General features: G+C 42.0%; 1 protein-coding gene across 2 annotated transcripts in view; it reads left to right on the top strand.

The window, feature by feature from the left end:
- Positions 1-20,246, top strand: part of LOC144776241 (putative ferric-chelate reductase 1) — a 605,038-nt gene that overhangs the window by 464,572 nt on the left and 120,220 nt on the right. The gene's annotated exons all lie outside the window — the stretch shown is intronic.

The following is a 20,246-nucleotide window of genomic DNA, read 5'->3' as shown; positions in this document are numbered from 1 at the left end:
GGAAAAACCAGCTAAGGTTCCAGGACGCCTTGGGCACTACTTGCGGGCCGGGGCTCAATCTCCAGGAAGAAACCGGCATAGTCTAGACTCTAGGGCATATCCAGTTGGAACTGGTTAGCTTGGGACAGCAGAGTCTTGGGCTTCTTGCCACTTTTGTGTTGCAGGACGTTAACATGAGGCTAGCCCACCAGCCCTTGGAGTCCACTCTTCAGTCCTGTGTACAAGTGGGGAGCAGATCCAGCCCTTGGGGTTTCTCTCCACAGGTTCAACAGCAGGTGCAGTCCTTCTGTTTTCCATATATCCTGAGAAGTTCTAAACAATGTACCCAGGGGTGCCACTTTTATGCCTGTCACTACTTTGTGGGTGGGGGAAACGCCCTGGCCAATATGGAAAATGTTCTCAAGGATAATCCTACCCACTTTACCATTATGTCCAGGGGTGCTCGCCCTAAACAATCACACAGTGCCCTGCTCTACTAAAATCCAACATGGTGGAACCTATTTTCCCCTGGTTAGAGCTCTGGGGACACCCCTTAGGTGAATCCAAGGAACCAAGGGGTCTCCTCCATGCAGACCAGTTCTGGAACAGGTTTTCTCTCCACTTGGAATTAATCCCACTCTGGCTACTTGGACATTGGCCGGTCCAGGACTGAGGAGGAGTTACAGTTGCCTGCGACTGGGGATGCCCCTTTGAAGCTTGTGCAGTTGGTAGGCGTATTATGCCAGCCAGCTTGTCCGGAAGAGGTCACACGTCCTGCCAGTCCAGTCCCTTTTGGTCCCATTATTGGTAGCCATTCACTCCTCCTTCCACACAGAAAAGGCTACTAGAAGCTTTAGACAGGAAAATGACCACTTTATGAAAGTAAAAATAACAATTGATGAACAGAATGTTGAACAATGTCAAACATTCTCCCCCAGTACAGAGACCTGGGACTGAATCCATGTTTTTTGCTCACCATACCATTCCAGTTCAAACCCTGCCGTATGCAAATCAGTCTTGACCCTGCTCCCCAAGGGAACAGTCCAGCCCTAACTGCCAGGCCAGGTCTTACCTGGACCGGAAACAAGCATCTTGGGACAGTTTTCGAAGTATCACCCCTCATCAGCCAGGCTGGCTTGAATCTAGTGACATGTTTAGCATGGGACTCATCGTCTAGGCATACCTTTCCCACTCTGGGTGACAAAGAACAATTGATGGTCGTAATGCTGAACAATGTCAAACATTCACCCCCAGTACAGAGATCTGGGCCTAAATCCATCGTTTTTGTGCCCACCATGCCTTTCCAGTTCAAACCCAGCCCTATGCAAATCCGTCTTGATCCTGCTCCCCATGGGAACAGTCCAGCCTGAACTGCCAGGTCAGGTCCTATCTGGACTGGGAACCAGCATCCTGGGACCAGGTTCGGAGCCTCACCCCTCATCAGACAAGCTAGCTTGTATCCAGTGGCATGGTGAGCATGAGACCCAATTTTGGGCATTTCGGACTGGACTGTTCCCATGAGGAGCAGGATCAATACTGATTTGCATATGGCTGGGTCTAAACTGGGGTGGCATGGTGAGCAAAAGAACAATGGATTTAACCCAGATCTCTTGACTGGGGTTGAACGTTTGATTTGTTCCAAATTCCGTCCATCATTTGTGTGTCTTTTGCTTTCTCGCCCTAAGTGCGCCAGGCATGCTCAGACGTGGGTCCCGGGCTCACTGTATGATTAAAGCACAAAGCCAAACGCATCAGGGGAGAGAGCTGCCACACTTGTTTTTAATTTAAAAAAATCAAAGGAGGGAGTGAAGTGGAAAAAGGTAGATTTGTTCTCCTCTTGCTACTATTATCCAACATAGGGTTTCTACCATGTATTATGTGAATATATATGTCATGCCTCATCATTGGGGTCTTCCCGTCCCTCTACGGGACAGGGCGTGCTATGACTTACGTAGACCCAGGAGCACTTCATTCAGTGATTGGTGAGTATGTGTAGTGCGTGAAACGAAAATGTGAGATGGTTAAAAATTCTCTGGCTAGTGGAACGAAAATATTTTATTGTCTTCCCTGGCTGAGAATAGTAAAAGTGGGGAGGTGTAGATGGTGTACTATAATGAGTCACCTCCTACAAGGTCGACATGTTTCAGAAGACATCCCCTTGGCTTTCTTCCTCAGGACCAAAATACTATCCCTGTTACACCTCAATGGGTGATAGAATAAATGTACAATATGCCTGATAGTCACAAACCCTTTCACTTTACGCGAAAGGGTTTGTGACTAAGTTGCTGGTGAAAAGTACAAGTCATTAGATTCTCCCTTGGTCTAATGCCGACAAACAAGCCAGCGAAAGACTTTGTAATCAAGAAGCTTGCTGCTAAAAAAACAAATGTGGAAAACAGCAGGGACAATCATGAAAGCAAGTGGGTGACGAATTCGGCAAAAATAAACTTCAAATGCTTTACAGTGCGTCCAATCGCTGTACAAACCACCGCATATATGATTTTTGAGCCCTCTTGGATTGCAAAGTTTATGTGGAGTAAAAATTATAGAGATTCTTGTTTGTGAGAAAACAAGGGGGGCTGGCTTTGCATGCCAAAGAACCATGAAAATACTATTTCTAGTAGTAGTAGTAGTACTAGTAGTAGTAGTAGTATAAGGCTTTATATTGCTCACGGACCATCAATCAATAAAACCGATAAATACACAAGCACAATTATAAAATAAATTAAAAAAATAAGAATAAAATCCAACAATACATGAAAATAAAAAAATGTGAGTGCTCATGCCCCATCTCAGACACAACTCTGTAACTGAAGCAGGCAGAAGGTAGGTGCCACTGCCAACTTCTGGCAGACACCCATATGTGGCTGTAGCCTTGCTGTATGTGGTCTTCAGTGCAATACACCTTTTCCTGCTTCCCTGCCTTGCTGCTCAGCCAGTATGGATGTACTGTGGAATGTTGGTGCGTGGTGTGGTATGGAATGTTGGAATGCCTGACTGTGGTCTGTCAGTTGAGAGTATGGGCTGAGCAGTGAAGAGGCTGCTCCTGGTGTGCTCTATGCTTGATACTTATCTACATCTAAGAACTGTATCAATAAACCTTTCATCATTAAACAACACCTCGATTACATGGACTTATTACAAGCCTCAACATGTAACTGCATATACAATGCCCCCCAGACTGCACTCAGCATACAGACACTCTCCCTGCCACCAGTACAGCTGGGGAAAGATAGGGAGGCCAGTGCTGTTCATGTGGTGGGAAATGGAGCTGCTGCCGCCTGTGACGTCACCTAGGTTCTGTAGCGTAGGTGGGGTTCCTGTTGAGTACGGAATGTGTAATAAGGTTGCTATGTAAATGAGTAGAAGGTAAAATATTACTTTTTAGTTTTAACATTTCACTTCCTCTGTTAATGCAAGCATGTGATCAAGTGAATGCCGGGCGCCCCATTGAACTGCATGTTATGACTGAATTGGACATGGCACTAGATTTGCTGACCAAATTGACCACATCTATGAATAAGAGTGAAATCCATATTTAAAGTGAATATTATCTGAAAAAATGTCACATTTCTGTGGCTCTGACTTATGGGAAATTGAGTAAGAATTATGCTTTAATTTTGAAGTGGGAATTGTATTATTTTGTAAACCACATATGACGACTGTCAATGGGTTAGTTTTTAGGTCTCGCTTAGCATTGCAGCACTGACATCGCTTTGCGAGGCATGCGGTATACACTATAGTGTGGAAGCTTCGTGGAAGCTCCGCCCACTCTCCGGCCCATCTTCTTCATTGGCTTAGGTTATAAATGCTGCCTTCCGATTGGTTTTAAGCTTGTTAGTCCCTCCCCATGACAGCCATGTCAGTCATTTGTGTCCTTCCACGGCTACTGGCCCCTTCACAGCACAGACTACTATCTTCCCCTCCCTTTCTACCCCCCTCACAGTCTGTGACTTCTTGGGGCCTTCCCCCCTTCGGTCGTGCTTCTGCCTTCTCGCGCCAGTGCTGTAATAATAAACGACTGTTGCTATGACAATCTGTAAACAGTCTCTGGGCCAGAGGAGTGTATTGTGCTGCCTCATTAATTCGCCCTGTGACCCAGAGGTGCAGGGACGGACAGTGATGACCCCTTGGAGCGGCTCCCGTCACTGCGGCCACTGGAGATCAGCGGGGGTGCGGGCGCCTGCCAGCCGTGGCATAAAGGTTGTACCTGCCCTGGTGTGTATGCTGTTCTGCGTTGGGCTGTTTTATATCTTAAATGCTGATGGTTTGTTGCTGCAGTCGCAGTTTTTTGGGTAGGGTTTGAACTGGTCCCAGCCGCTGTTTCATTCTTTTCGCTGAAGTCTGAGTTATGCCTCATCTGTGTTCACAATAAACTCAGTCGAGCCGGGGCTTCTGTGCCAGAGGTGGGTGATTTGTTCTCGACGTGGGCTCAATGCAAATACATGTGAAACTTAACTTAAAACAATATCGTTGGAGGGCAAAGGTCAGCGTCTTCAGTGTGAGCAGTTTTAGTCTCATCTTTTTATTGATTTTTAACAAATCTTGAAATATACATACAAACCTAAACATCTATTCAGACACACCCGAGATATTGTAGTGAGATTTCCCAACCATTCTTTCTGGTCTTTTGGCGCCATCATTTGTGACAAATGCGAGGTCATCAGAGCAGAGATACACGCAGTAACATCGGGTTTTATAGATTAAACAGGAAACACCACAATTTAGCAAATTACTCTTTTACCTTTGTCTCTGGTGTACTCTTGAGTTCGTAGTGTTTCTACATTGTCCAACGAAGTAAGATGTGCTTTATATATTGCTGGAATTATGATAACACCATCTCATGCCCACACACAGAAATAGAAAGTCAAGAATTACAGATGGTGGAAACTCCGTATCAGTCTGATTAGCCACGTGCAGGCGAATAATGGAATTAAAGAAGAAGGGTGCAAACTTGGAATCATAACTGACCAAGGATGGAAGGGCAAAGACACCTGAAGGAAGGAGGCAGCAGGGGGTTGAGTTGTTTAAACAACTCCTGACAAGGTCGAACAAGTAAATCTGGCTTACGCCTGTATTATTTGAGCCTTACACCTTCATATCCTGGACTAATTCAGAGCTTTTTCTGTGAGTAACTAACCGTGTCTTTCCCTCAATGTGGCTTGGTGTGAGTCGCACAGATCTGGTTTAAGAAGCTGGCCTGAGCCTGTCCTGCTTTGGGTCAGAATTAAAAAGTAGCACACTTCTTTTTACCCAAGGCATCTGTTGGGTGGTGCATTGCACTTGTTTAAATGTTGTGCACATTTCCAACATAATTTATGCAAATATCTAAATAAGTCCGGTACCATTTTCCCCAGTGATGTAGTAATAGCAACATTGCATTGTTTTCTTTTTTGTTTTAGAGGTTGTATTTTTAGTTAACCAGAATGGTCAACCGTATTTCACTAGAAGGGGTCCATGTCATGGCCAGCAGGGGTTTGTGTTTCAGCCATGCAGTGGGAGGTCCAGAGCACTCAGGTATGTCTTTATCCAAGACAGACAGCACGAAATTCAGTAGGCTTTATTGAATTTAAAGAAGATTCTGGACTCAAGCACCCATGGCCCCATATCCCAGCTTTATCCCGTTTCATCAGCAAGCTTTTCCTTCTCTTCTGTTTCTTTTGTTTCCACATTCTTATTTTCATGTATTTCCATCTGTTCCAGCACTCCCTTCTTGCTGCTTTGTTTCCCATTCCCATTTACTTCCATGTTCTTATAAAATTCTCCACATTATACCTTACTGAAAGCACATTGCTCTCACAGACTTGCGTTTCTAGTCAAGAACACTTAAAATGTGCTAAGTTTTATTGTTTCTATGATGCTGCAGTAGACTCAATAAGTGGTTGAAACAATTAAGGCAATCCAATAGCCCATTGCGAGCTTAAGTATCAAATAAAGTACATGTAAATTGTCAACACAGGGATGATTTACGAAAAGGTTGACAATTGCTTAGGTGCACTTATATGTCTAAAGAGTGACATGTAGGACCAATCATGGAGCAAAACAATGAAATTGTTTCAGTCATTCAAAATAACAGAAATCCGTAAGAAAGACCAGGCGTAGATATTGAAAGTGATAAGTATTTATATGATATGAATAGAAAACAATGGGGGCATTGTTAGGAATACAATTATACATTAATCCGTAAGGGATAACCTTACAATGCTGTTGGAAACCTAGATCAATGTATGACCAATCCACTCTTATATAAGGAAATAGTCCAATATATTAAACAAGTGATTTATGGATGTTGGATCCAGAAGGTTGCTTTACAAAGAAGTAGAAGCATCAGCATGGTTTCAGTCTCTAGTGTCAGCAGTACACAAGACCATCAAGACTATTTAAGCTACAGGGGACATATTATGGATCCTTAATAGGAAGGAGCTACATAAGATGATAAATTAATATACAAGTTGTTCATGTTTATTGAATTGTGCGTCTGCATATTAAGGGCCCGTGACGAAGCAAATGTGAAAACTCTTGTGTTGCACTGCATACTGGTCGTGGTGTGTCAAAACAGTGTCCATAATAGTGAGATAAAAATAGGTATATGGATACCTACCAGACTCAAAAATGCTGAGCTCAATCTGGAAACATATGGTCTACAAAAGGTTAACAGTCCAAGTTAAAAAGAGTGGATAAGAGGTCTTGAGAAAGATGTATCTGGGTTTTAAAGCTGGTACTTACATGAACACTTGTGAGTTGAGCACGCGTTTAAAATTACTGAAACTCGCATGTCCTATAATTGGCTAACAATGTGAAACAATGCCAGTAAAAAATGTGCATATGAGTATTGAAACTAGAGCAACAGACAAGATCTCAGTCAAAGCTCGCCTCAGTTAACTGAATGAATAGGAAAAAGTATTTTTTTTTTACAATTCTGTAGATTATCACCTTGTTGACCATTTACATGTACTACTTTAGACTCATTGACGATTACATGTAAAGACCTGTGCATTGTTTTGTCACATACTTTGATATACAGACCCCTTTTAGCGGGCATGAAGGCCTACAATCTCATGGCATCTGTGCTTATCCACAGGTGGTCGTTTCAGGCAATTTGAATACTCATTTCAAACACCAGAGTAGCAGTCACAAACCATTGATCCGATACCTACAACTGAGATGGGGTGATATCTGATTCACTGTTTGAGACACATCCCCTTTAGAATTGCTGGGGGTGCCTCAGAGTTGTCAGGTGACTGGTATACTGCCACTTGATGCTGTGTTAACCCCTCCTTTCCTCTAAAATCTGAGACAACACTGTTAACTAGAACCCTGGGTAAGTGAGCAGGGGAGAGAGCGAAAAACTGCTCTGGATGTGTAAAATTATATTACCCAGACTCCAGAAGTTTCAGGGTAATGATCCTCTAGGACACAGACTACATCAGGAATAGAAGAACACATATGTATAGTAAATGGTAAACAACAAGTAAATACAGAAGGCCTCAGTAGAACTCTCAAGGAATTCCTTATAGTTGGAAGCTTTGAGGAGCCCAAGTAAGACTAGGAGCCAACCTTCATCACAGAGGAGAAGTGTGGTGTGAACCACAACAAGAGGAACCTGACAGTAATCCAGAGTACAACTGCATTCCCCCAATGAATTCCCAACTCAGAAACATGTTTTTTGTAACGTGAAACCTGTCCTGCTACGGAATATAGGCTGTTTTTAAAAATAATGTTTCCTATTTGGAAATGCAAATAATGTGATGGAGGGGTGCTTTCCTTTGCATGCCGCCATATGTGTGTGTAGCTTATTGCAAGGGGCCGAAAAGGGCAAATTGTCTAAGACAGATCATTTTGAAACCTCTCCAAATCAACATTTTGTAAAACATCCTAATAGCACATATAGGCCATAGTAGAAAGTGGCAGGTAGGTCGCAAATAGGTGGTGCACATTGCACTCACTGCTTGCAACCTAATTGACGTGGATCAGCCCTGTTTTTTTCAAATTGAAATGTTGGAAAAAAAAAAAAATTGAAATGTTGGCGGGGTGATTGCAAAGGGGAACATGGCGGCGGCAGGCTGACGGCTGTCGCGGAGCTCCTCACCACAGCGGCGCCACAAACAGTAGAACAGAAAGATAATGGGCTTTCCCTTTTCGAACTGAGCAGCAAGAGGCAGGGTGTACTTAAAAAAAAAAAAAAAGAAAAAAATTTCGCTGAACTTTTACCGGTGCAGCGTGTCTCCTTTCTTCCAGCGGCGGTGGCGGTGGAGTAGCGCTTGGGGGCATTAGGACCCAGCAGCACTGGGCAAATGCGAGAGCAGCCTGTAGCAAGATCGGAGGCGGAGTTGGCGCACGCCGAGATTGGAGCTGACAAACAGTTAACGGCAGCAGCCAAGGCGAGGGCTCGATCGGCAATTGCGGAGGCAGCAGCTGGAGAACGAAAGGAACAGGAGCATAGGCATGAGCTTGGATACGTGAATTGGAGGAGCGTCTGGTATCATTCTCGAGGGGTACTCCTTTCCCAATTTAGGGGCCCTGTGTGTTGGGGGCAGTTTTCAGCTGTTAAAATCCTAGGAGGAAGACATACTGGTAAGGAGACAGTGAGGAGGGGGGTCTGTATGGAGACAAATCTATTACCAGTTGGAACAGCTGCAGCAGTAGATGGTTTAGCAGCAGCAACTTCACCGCATTTGAATATTACTGTAGGCTCCCCCGGGGTCAGGCAGGACATATCTAAATCTAAAGAAGTGGCAGGGGAACCGAGGAACAGATACCAATTAAGGTCAAAACAGGACCTGCGACGACAGGGTGTCTGGGACCCTGTAGAACCAATTGAAAAAGGTGGTCCGACCCCTTTAACCCCATATAAGAAAAAAAGAAAGTGGGGGACTAAAAAGGGTGGAGCCGCCAAGGCGACTTTACAATTGCAGGTACAAAAAAGCACGCCCTCTCTTAAAAGCTATTTTCAGATTATGTCGCACATGGCGGGTTCCAAAAGTTCTCAGGATATTGCGGGGAAGCCATTAACAGCTGATATAGCCCAAACATACCAGGTTACATTGTTGTCCTCGCCCCCCCCCCAATTTTGAGGAATAGTTATGCCCCGCTTGAGACTATCCAGGGTAATGAGAGCTCAGAGGGCCCTGAGGCCCCGGTGGTCCCAGAAATCCCAGCATGTCTAAAAGCGGGTTTGCCGTCAAGCATCAACACTATCTTTGGCCCCCAAATTTCTTTCACTCATCCACCTCCTACACCGGTAACACAAGGGCTTCCCGAGGGCTCAGGCTTTGTGAACTCTATATCTTCCATGGCCTCAGCTTCAGCTTCAGCCTCAGTCTTGGCGAGTTCGGGTGAGCAAAATATACCACAGTTATTTCAACCACCCTTGGTAAAATCTCCTGCTTCAGCTCAGCCCCTCCCACAGTCTCTACCTGAAAACGGCTCTGCTACCTACGACTCAGCCACAACCATGAATCAGCCTGAGTGTGATAGAATCGGCTCACTACTTCAAACATTGCGGGAAGATTTATTGGGAAGGTTCGAAGTCTCGGAGTACAATCAAATAAGATTGCATGATAGATTTGACTTGTTGGAAACCAAAATAGATGATATAGCAATCCGGACCAGTTCACTGGAAAGCAAGGTATCAACGCTTTCGGAGACCACTTTGGGGAATACTAAAGACATTGACATTCTTAAAGCTCAAAACCGATCCCTCATGATGGATTTGGAAAGGCTGGAGATACAAACCAGACGGAATAACATCAGAATTTTAAAAATACCAGGAGAGGAGGTGGAAGATATTAAGGGGTTTATTTGTAGACTCTTACGTGAGGGGGTGTTGAAGGACCGGCCTGATATTGATTTAGAGGCTGAAATTCAGAGGGTGCATAGAGACCCTTTTAGGTTACATCCTGATCGGAAGGCACCTAGAAAGATCTTAGTTAATTTTCAAACCTTTAGTGTTAAGGAGTTAATACTAAGTAGATGTCTAGCACGATCTTCCCTCCACTACCGGGCCAATCCTTATCAAATTAGATCTGATATAGGGGGACGGAAAGCTCAGAGGCAGTGGGAATTGGGATCTAGAATGCCTGAACTCAGATCTTTGGGCGCGCAAGTGCAAATGAAATTTCCAGCCCTATTGAAGGTGATGTGGAACAATACAATGCACAACTGTAATCACCCTGAAGAGGTGAATGAATTATTGTCAAAAATGAGGAAATAGTTAGACTTCATCCTGTAAGATATAACCAGGATCAGTTACCACCGTATATTCACTTCCCTACTTACTCTATATAAGGAAATTTAAGTCAGATGTATAAATATATATATATTCCTCTCTCAGTTCTTTTTCCGTCTTTCCTCTTAAAATAGTCATTTCAACTAAGAGAGTAACAGGATGGCTTGGGTGGAATTTTATTGATTGAAAGCAGGGAGGAGTAGAGGAGAAAAGGGAAATAAAAAATAATAAATAAATATTAATAATAAAAAAAAAAGTATCATTGCACATGGTGGCGTCGTGAGGGCGAGGAGCTCCCTAAGGCTAGACTAACGCCTGAATAATGGGAGGGTTCCTCGGAGGGGGGGGATTGGGGGGCACGGGGCGGGGGGAAAAAATAAAAATGTCCTCATATGTCATAAAATTGCTGAGAGGGGTCATCCGCTTGATTAAAACAGATAATGGCTAGTAGCATGGCACCAAACATAAAATTTCTGTCCTGGAATTTAAACGGTATGGGGAGCCGTAAAAAGCAAATGGGGGTCTGTGAATTTTTTAAAAATTCTCAAGCTCACGTCCATTTATTACAGGAAACACATCTAGAAGCTGAGCTATGTAATCAAGTCTTCGCGAAATTCAGCTGGGTCCAGGATGTGTTATGCTCTAGGCAAAAAGGTATAAAAAGAGGGGTAGCCATAATTGTTCAAGCAAATAAGGGAATAAGGGTCCAGAGTTGGGAGACCGACCAGTCCGGAAGATGGTTAGTGGCAGTCCTCTCTATAGGTAGATTGTCTTATACGTGTGCCGTATACTACGGCCCTAATGATGATAATCCTAGCTCCCTTCTTAAGTTACAGGGAGTTTTGTTACAGTACACAGCGCCACTAATATTTGGAGGCGACTTTAACCTAGTTTTAGACAGTCAGCTGGATCGTACCTCTAAGGCTAAGTATAATGTCCCAAGAAATTCTCTCTTGGTTCTGGGGAATATCATGAAGGAGTTCTGTCTTCAGGATATATGGAGAGTTAAGCATGGAGCTTTGAGGGAATATTCCTTTTATAGCCAAAAATATAAACAATACTCCAGAATTGACTACTTCCTGGTGGACCGTGTGTTTGTACCAGACATAGCTTCAATCTCATATATTCCGGCAGGCCTTTCTGACCACTCTGTGGTCGAATTAAAGGTTAACTCTAAGGCCAGACCCTTAGACTATAGATGGACTCTGGATAGATCACTCCTACTAGATGAGGAAATTATAGCTAAGGTTAAAGACAATGCATCCGAGTTCTTTTTATTTAATATAAGCACAGCTACAGAACAGATAGTCTGGGAATCATTTAAAACTTATTTGAGAGGGACCTTGAGCTCTCTGATGGCCCATAAGAGAAGATCTATTAAGGAAAAGGACTCCAACGACCTTGACTGCATTAAAAAGAAGGAGCAACAGTTACAGCTGGCTGCCCTGGACAATAGAAAAAATATACCGAAATTAGAAAAGGAACTCTTAGAACTTCAGTTGCGATTTAAAGCGAGAGCGGAAAAATTAATCAAGGATAGATGGGAGATTAGTAAGCTTAAGAACTTCGAGTATGGAGAAAAGTGCGGTGCTCTTCTTGCTTGGAAAGCAAGATCTGAGAGGAGCAGGAATAACATCAACTCCTTAATCCAGCGAGACACGGGGGTGGTTCTATCGGAAGATGAGGACATTAGGGAAGAAGCAAGAGGTTTTATGATGGAACTACATCAAGAAAATAATCCTTCGGGAGTTGAAGATTTAGAGCAATGGTGGAACTCGAGGGAATTGCCCCAACTGAGCGAGTCTGATAAAATCATCTTGGCTAGTGACATTACCGAGGAGGAGATAAGGGCACAGGTGAACAAGATGAGTAGAGGCAAGGCGGCTGGCCCAGACGGGCTACCGACTGAGGTCTACAAAGATAATCTTGAGGAAATTCTACCTGTACTACTGTCACTCTTTAATAGAATCTTTCAACTTGGAGGCGACATTCCACCCTCATGGTCAGAAGCCACCATTGCTCTGATAGTAAAACCAAATAAAGACCCCAAAAAGATTGAATCATACGGACCCATTTCCCTCCTAAATTCAGACCTAAAGATATACTCTGGAATATTTGCTACTAGATTGGCTAAAGTGATCAAGACCATAATCCACTCAGACCAGAGGGGATTTATACCTGGCCGTCAGCTAAATGAGCTCACATTTCAGGTGATTGGAGCAATAGACGTAGCTGAGGAGAGCGGACTGCCGCTCACCATCGTTGCGATTGATGCTGCAAAAGCATTCGATCAGGTCAATTCGGTCTTTCTATGGGAGACTATGGCAAAGTTTGGGTTCCCATCTTCTTTTATTAAAGGAATAAAATCACTATATAACAGCCCTCGTGCCAAGGTTTTGATGAATGGCGGCCTGACCGACTGGTTTTACATCTCAAGAGGCACCAGGCAGGGTTGCCCTTTGTCCCCGCTTCTTTTCGATATATATATCGAGCCCTTTGTATGCGCTTTGAGACTAGACTCGGTAATTACTCCATTTATAATGGGAGAACTAGTGTTAAAGACTGCACTATATGTTGATGATCTCCTACTTTATACTGTCAACCCCGTAGAGGCTATTCCCAGATTATTTAAGTTAGTAGAAGAATTTGGCATAGTGTCGGGATATAAAATAAATAAAGAAAAAACCGACATAATGTGCTGGAATATCCCTACCCCGATTCCAGGTGCTAAACAAAAAATTAGATATCTGGGCATACACCTTACTCAGAAACTGGCGGATGTTTCAAAAACCAGCTGGCAGACAGTAGTAAAGGAGATAAGTAAGCTGCTGACTAGGTGGTGCAGTCTACCCTTGAATATTTTTGGTAGAGTTAACCTGATTAAAATGATCATCCTCCCTAAAATTACCTTTTTATTTAATAATATTCCCTTGATCTTTAATCACAAAGACATTGGTAATCTTCAGGGGGGGATCGGGTCTTTTATTTGGGCCACCAAATCCCCCCGGATTGCGTGGAAGAAATTAAGAAGGGGGTTAAAAGTGGGGGGACTGGCTCTCCCTGATTTGCTTTTTTACTGTTATGCTTTTCAGTTTAAAAATTTTAAACTCTGGACTAAACTTCGCAAATCTTCCAGAGCTGCCTCCCTCACACAAACACTTTTCTTTATATACAACCGACTTCTTTACACTCCATCTCTACTTCACAAGATATTTCCCTCAGCCCCAGACTCCTGTTGGTCTTGTTCCGCACCTAATGCCACACTCCTCCACATGCTTTTCTCCTGTCCATCTACTCACACCTTTTGGACTCAAGTCTGGGATCAAATCAATTCCATATTCCATACTACCTCTCCCTTCTCTATTGTTGACATTTTTTTAGGAAGCCTATCTCCTTCCTGGGCACATGTTGACTCTAATGTACAAATTATTGATTTATTACTAGCTGTTGCCTTTCAGCAGATAACTGTTAATTGGAAGAATTCGAACAATATTACCTTCAAAGCTTGGTGGTTTAATGTTTGCCATAATCACAGATTAGACACTGCATTTGTTTACCCTCTTACCCTAGCCCCGAAGAGACACGCCTTATGGCTTCCCATTACCCTGTTTCTCGATGGTTGTGCTAAACGATCTACCCGTTTATCTCCCTCTCAGCAAGAGGTTTCTAAACCTCCATGATTCACCTTTCGTTCCATTTCTTTCTTCTATAGCTCGTTAATTTTCGCAAATGCCTTTTGTTTTGCTCTCCTTCAGATAGCCTCATATATTGTATATCTTTTTCCTCTTTCCATTATTGTACTGTCTCATGCATTTTCTTTTTTTTCTCTGTATCTGACCTCGACACTGATATTGTATTTTACTTTGACTTTGTATTGACACCTCTTTTACTTTAATAAACTTTATTTTGAACTTAAAAGAAATTTTAGACTCTTAGCAAACATCCTGGACTCCTCCTCTCATGGCCGTCTCTTTCGAGCAATGTTATCTGACCAGCCACAAGGTTTAGAATTCTTCCTTTACAAATTCGGGAATAAAAAATTCTACAAAAAGGTCCGCCTTAAGCTTCTACAAGCGGCACTTAAGAACTGGCAGTCTATATGCAAGCTTCTGGGGATCCCATATTATAATGTCCAAGCTCCTATATGGGACTCCCGGGGCACCCCTGAATGTCTGCTAGATCGGTTGGCCCTCCCTTTGAGGGAGGCGGGTTTGGTAAAATGGGGTGACCTCTGTAACAACCTCCAATTAATGGACTGGGAATCCCTATCGGATCTAACGGGGGGTTCCCTCACAAGATTTAAATATTATCAACTGTCTTCTTGGTGGGGGAGGCAGGGTTGGGGCAACGAGGATGAGATCCAGATCCTAGATTCAATCAATAGAGGGCGAGGCTGGAAAGGGGAGATCTCCCTTTGGTACAATTCTTTAGTGGGTGCAAAGGATAGTGTAGAGCCCAAAATTACGAAGCTTTGGGACAACCTTTTAATTGATAACATCGATGAGATGATGAAGGTCTGGATAGACTCATTTACAATTTCACAGATGATCATAAAACCTGCCAACCTCAGAAGGAATCACTTGTTCACTGCATATAGAGTATATTGGACACCCGCGAAACTATCAAAGATCTCAGGGAATCCATACTATTGCCCAAGATGTAAATTCCTTGCAGCGGACGATATACATATGTTTGTGGACTGCCCAGAGATCAATAGTTACTGGAGGCATGTGGGTAGGTTTTTAGAGGGGGTATTATTAACACCAGTCATTTGCAGCCCGAGATTGATCCTCTTAGGCCTCCCACATGGATATAACATCAGAGACAGTGCCACACAGTTTCTTTTCTATGTTATTGTCATTGCAAGGAGGGAGATATGTAGAGAGTGGAAATCAGAGGCCCCCCCAAGATTCGCTGACTGCCTAAGAAATATCATGGCTATTAGTCAGTTTGATATGTTGTGTGGCGGAGAGGGCGCCACTAAAGTATGGTCTGTTCTGAAAGTATGGTCGGATAAATAAAGAGTCCAATGATTATGCCAGAGGTTTGTGGTCCGGTCCTCCCAAGGGACAAGGTACATCGGAACGGTAATGGGAGTTGGATAAGGAGACAGCCTACCTCTGGGTGACCTCTGCAGGCCTAGCACTAAATCCAGGGGCGGAATCCAAAAATCGAATGGTCTCAGCGGCTCTGAGAGAGATCCCATCTAGAGTTGATACTTCCTGGTGGCATATATGAGGACGCAAAAAAAAAAAAAAGAAATTGAAATGTTGGATTGTTAAAGAGAAGTCGATTTAGCGATTGCCACAGACATAAAGACTGGGGCTTGGCTTTTACTCAAGAAGAGTGAGATGGCATCTGCTGAGGCTGTCTCTGTGTTGGATGTGCAAAAGGGCAGTGCAGCAACTCAGGAGCAACTTGGATGAGAAATTCCGAAATGTCTAACACCAGCAAGGAAAGAAGGGATCGAGTCCCACTTAGTTTCCTCTTTAAAATGAGTGTATTAGGGTCACTTTTTATTTGATTGCGTATTAGATCCTACAGACCCAAGACTAGCATTTAACTCACGTATTTATAAGTGTAAAGGAGAAAATAATTTTCACCCCAAAACAGATACAGATATGTATTTGCAGTGCTTAATTTTATCAAATAGCATAATCAATAACTTTATTCGGCAAATACAAAAGCCATAAAAGTACACTATAAAAATGGTAAAATACCAGACTTGCTTTGTGCTTGTTCAACTGCCTCTATATACCTGTCTTGATAAAAAAAACGACCAGTAGAGATCAGTAAAATACCAGAATTGCTTTCGGCTGAGGGACTTTCTTTTTTGTAAATTTTTCTGCCAACTGCCTCTATTTAACTTTCTTGATAAAAAAAAAAAGACCAGCAGAGGTCAGTAAAATACCAGATTCACTGTAGCATTCTCTAGATTCCAGTCCATAAAAAATGGTCTTCCATGAGCCCCCGTAGACAATTATATTTTTTTCAAATGTAGTATTTTCAGTGATATGATCACCGAAGGCCCTGATTTTTTATTATAAACAGAGCTTTAGACTATACCATTCCCCGCTAAAAGGCAACATTTATCTCCATGTGTTCCTATAACTTTTGTAAGTTTGGTGCTTACTTTCTCTCCATGTTGAAGAACAGTAGATGTTTTAGCACCCAGGCTAATGTCCTGCATAGCAAGATACATATGAGGTTCTAAAGGCGAGACCGATTGCATTGCAAATGTTTGTTGAATTGATGATAAAAATCTTTTTATTTTTAATTTTTTTTATTGAAGTCCTTTAATATCAATACAAATTAATACCAATATTCATTCCATCGTCATTTCTTAAACTCGAAAAATTAACATGATCTTTTTTTTGGATAAAGCAAAATCTTTACACCAAACAATATAGCACAACACCAACACTTAATTACAATATACTGTAAAAAAAACTCTGAAACAGAAAAACAATAATTCCTCTCAAATCTAATCAAAAAATGTCCCCCAGATCGTATAAAATCTTTTAATCCCCCTACCTGCAGTGCAAAAATCTTCTCACTAGCTTTAACTCGTCTCATCTTTTGTAGCCTTTCATACATGGATGGAATTTGTTCTGTACGCCATCGCTGTAGCAGGAGAGATCTGGCCACTGCCATAGCAATATATAATAATTTAGCCATCTGATCGGAAAGTAAGAGATCAGGGTCAAAACCATATAGGATTAGTTTCTCGTTCAAATCAAATCAAATCAAAATTACTTTATTCGGTTTCAGTTAGGAGAAAACCATGAAAGTACATACATAAAAAAATTGATTACAATAATAACATTCGATACATATTTTAAAATTATTTCATTCTGAAAATATTTAAATAGCATAAAATACTCAATTTGTTCTAAAAACCTAGAGGAGTGTGCAACAGATCAGAGTTTGAAGTACATCAATTAGAGATTTTTCCTGTGTCGAATACAAAATTTAAAAAATGTGGCAATATTCAGTGCCATACAGTCAAATTCCATGAGTTGGAGGACTATTAAGGCAGGACGGCATTGACGTAAACCTAATCTTTTTAGAATTGGAACTAACCAACGTTTTCTAGGTTCAGCATAAAATTTACAGAAAAGGGTTAGGTGTGTTAGGGATTGGGTTGAGATATCGTCGCAGGGGCACAGAGATAACAGGTTCGAACAGTCATATATTTTTGGGACAGTAACCAGTCGATGAAAAAGGTTGAACCTAAAACGGGTCAACAAAAACCTGTCGTAACCAGACAAATTCCAGGTTAGATATGGCTGGATGGCCACTGTCGACTGGATCAGTAGATAGTGTTGAGCCGAGATTTTATTGGCTTCTGAAGCCAAACGCAGATCAGCTAGGTGGCTTAAGCATATGTTTTTTAGAGCTTTTCTTGACACTTCTGCTATTAGAGGAGGATTATGAAAATAATTTTTCAAACCCAAATCAAACAAAAAGTTCTTAACATAGTGAATCCAGGGAATCTTGACTGAATTTTCGAGTGAGAGGCAGTCCTTTAACAGATTTCGGGTGAAAGTTAATTTAGATGATGTCCAAATTCGGTGCCATAGCAGAATTGGCTGCATCTTGATAGTGTCAGAAATATAGGGTAAGCCTAATTATATATGGCAACCGAAAGTTGTGGTACCTTGTGGAACAGCGAGCAAAAACCTCAAACTGTTTTTCACCTTTTGAAGGACTTCCATCTGTGCGTAGCCCACACACCTGCTCCGTATATGGCAGTACTAATGCATTTTGCCTGGCATATGCGAGTCGTCTCAACCGGGGGTCTTTTTCCTAATCTCTGAGTAAAACTTACTAACGCCATGGTTGACCTTAAAAACAGGAGCTTTCTCGCTTCTATTGCTTTTCTCCATGAGCCTTTTTCGTCTATTAAAATCCCAAGATAGGGGTATGTCGTGGTGTTCTCCACCCTGGAATTATTAATAAAGATGTCTCCTTTTTTTGTGTTTAGCTCCTGAACTCATTATAAAAGTTTTTTTGATATTAATTTTTAAATCAAGATCAGACATAAAGGCAGAGTATCTATTAAGTGAGTGTTGGAGTTCTATAGGGGTGCGAGCAATAATCACGGCATCATCCGCGTAGAGAAGAGGTGGTATCGGGCGATTATGGAGTAGGGGTAGGTCCTGGCACCCCTCCAACATGGCTTTTTCTAAACTGTTGGTATAAAGAGTGAAAAGAGTGAAAAGAAAGGGGGCCAGGACACAACCCTGCCTGACACCCCGCTTTGACCCTAAACGGCGCTGTCAGCTCCCCTCTTATGCCATATCTCGCTCTAGCCGATGCATTGGAATACATTTCATGAAGAAAATTGACTAAAGAAAGGTCAACACCCTTTTCTGTTAACATACCCCACAATTTTTGATGGCTTACGCAAATAGAAAGAAGATGTTAAACCTACGTATGCCATATGGAGTTTTCCACCTTTTACGTGTTTGCCCATAACTAGAGTTAGAATTAAAACTTGCTCAATGGTAGTTTCTCGTTCACTGTGATCGTGATATTACATTCGATCTGACAATAAGTAAAAATTTCTTCCCAAAATTTCCCAATCTTAACGCAATGAACCATGACATGTGACCAGTTGGCTGGTGAATGATGAGTACATCTGAGACAGTGTGCTGAATGATTAGAATACATTTTAGAAATAGAAGCAGGTGTACGATAGAGTAACCATTTACTAAAAAATAACATTCTCCGCCAATTAGCCCCACGCAATGTCTTAAAATTAAATCTATTAATGACTGACCAAGTATTCAAGGGCATTGCGTGGTTCTCCAGATCCTGCCATTTTTTAATTGCCTTCTGACTTAGATCAGTCCTCCTATTCTGAGCGAGACAACACTTCCAATCCCCAGGTTTTTTATCGGATTCGATAATTAAGAGTTCATTAATCAATTGATTTGATTGACCCAGCTGAGTAATGTCCAATTGGAGAAAAAACTTATGCAGAATATTGTAAGACCCTAAAAGAATAAAATTCTTAGGGACTAATTGTGACATTTCCGCCAAGGTAACCCAAACCCCATATCCCAGGAAGTCTGACACTTTAACAAATCCTGCACAGCCCAGTTAACAGCTAGATCTGAGCCTTGTATAACCTGAATGAAAGGAAAAATACTGGACAGTAAAGTTGTTGAATTGATAACGGGAACCGAATATTTTCTAAACAGAGCCTGACGTTTTTTTAAAAACCATAATAGAGACTTATAACGCACTAATTGATGGTGAAATCAAAGATACGGAGGATTGCTACATCCACTTACCGTTCAGTTCTCCAACTTACTAAGTGCCACAGTTTTTTTTTAAACAAAATTATAATATTTTATCTAGACTTTGCTTTGACTACTGTGTGAGGGAGATTAATATCACTAAAATGGGACGGTCAGAATAGCCAACAGAGCCAACAGCTATGGCTTGGATTTTCCAGTATTGCAAATGGAATTCAAACAAAACTACAGCTACCGAGTCACATCGGCCCTGATTGAGGGTTGTTGAGAAGAATAACAAGACTTAGATTGCCAAATATCACCCACAGATTAGTATCATGATGGCAGAATGATTGGATTAGTAACTGTGTATATAGCACGCCCCTTCGCCGTGGTACAGGGCGCAAATCAGTAGGTACAAAGTGTATTGATCACTTTCTCTTTTACTCATCCAATGTGGAAGAGTTCTTAATGATTATATGCTTTCGTTTGTGCCATCATTGTTTTTGTAGTTACATGTCTGCTTTCTTCAGTTTATTTGTATACTTCACTGAAAAAGGCAAATAATTTACTCTAAAAATAGATACCTATGTCTTAATGTATTTAAGCAAACATACACTTCATCAGGAGGCTACCATAAATATCCATAAATAAATACACAATTACCTGTGAAAATAAAATAATATCAAACCATGCATGTCTAGATAACAGGGTGAGCCACTAACATGCTTTCTCTCCATTACTACATTCAGCCCATCATCCTTGATGGTGCCTTAGTTATGTCTGGGCTCAAT

This window comes from Lissotriton helveticus, chromosome 1_1 (assembly GCF_964261635.1).
Source record: "Lissotriton helveticus chromosome 1_1, aLisHel1.1, whole genome shotgun sequence".
NCBI lineage: Eukaryota > Metazoa > Chordata > Amphibia > Caudata > Salamandridae > Lissotriton > Lissotriton helveticus.
This window is presented reverse-complemented; position numbering and strand designations above follow the sequence as displayed.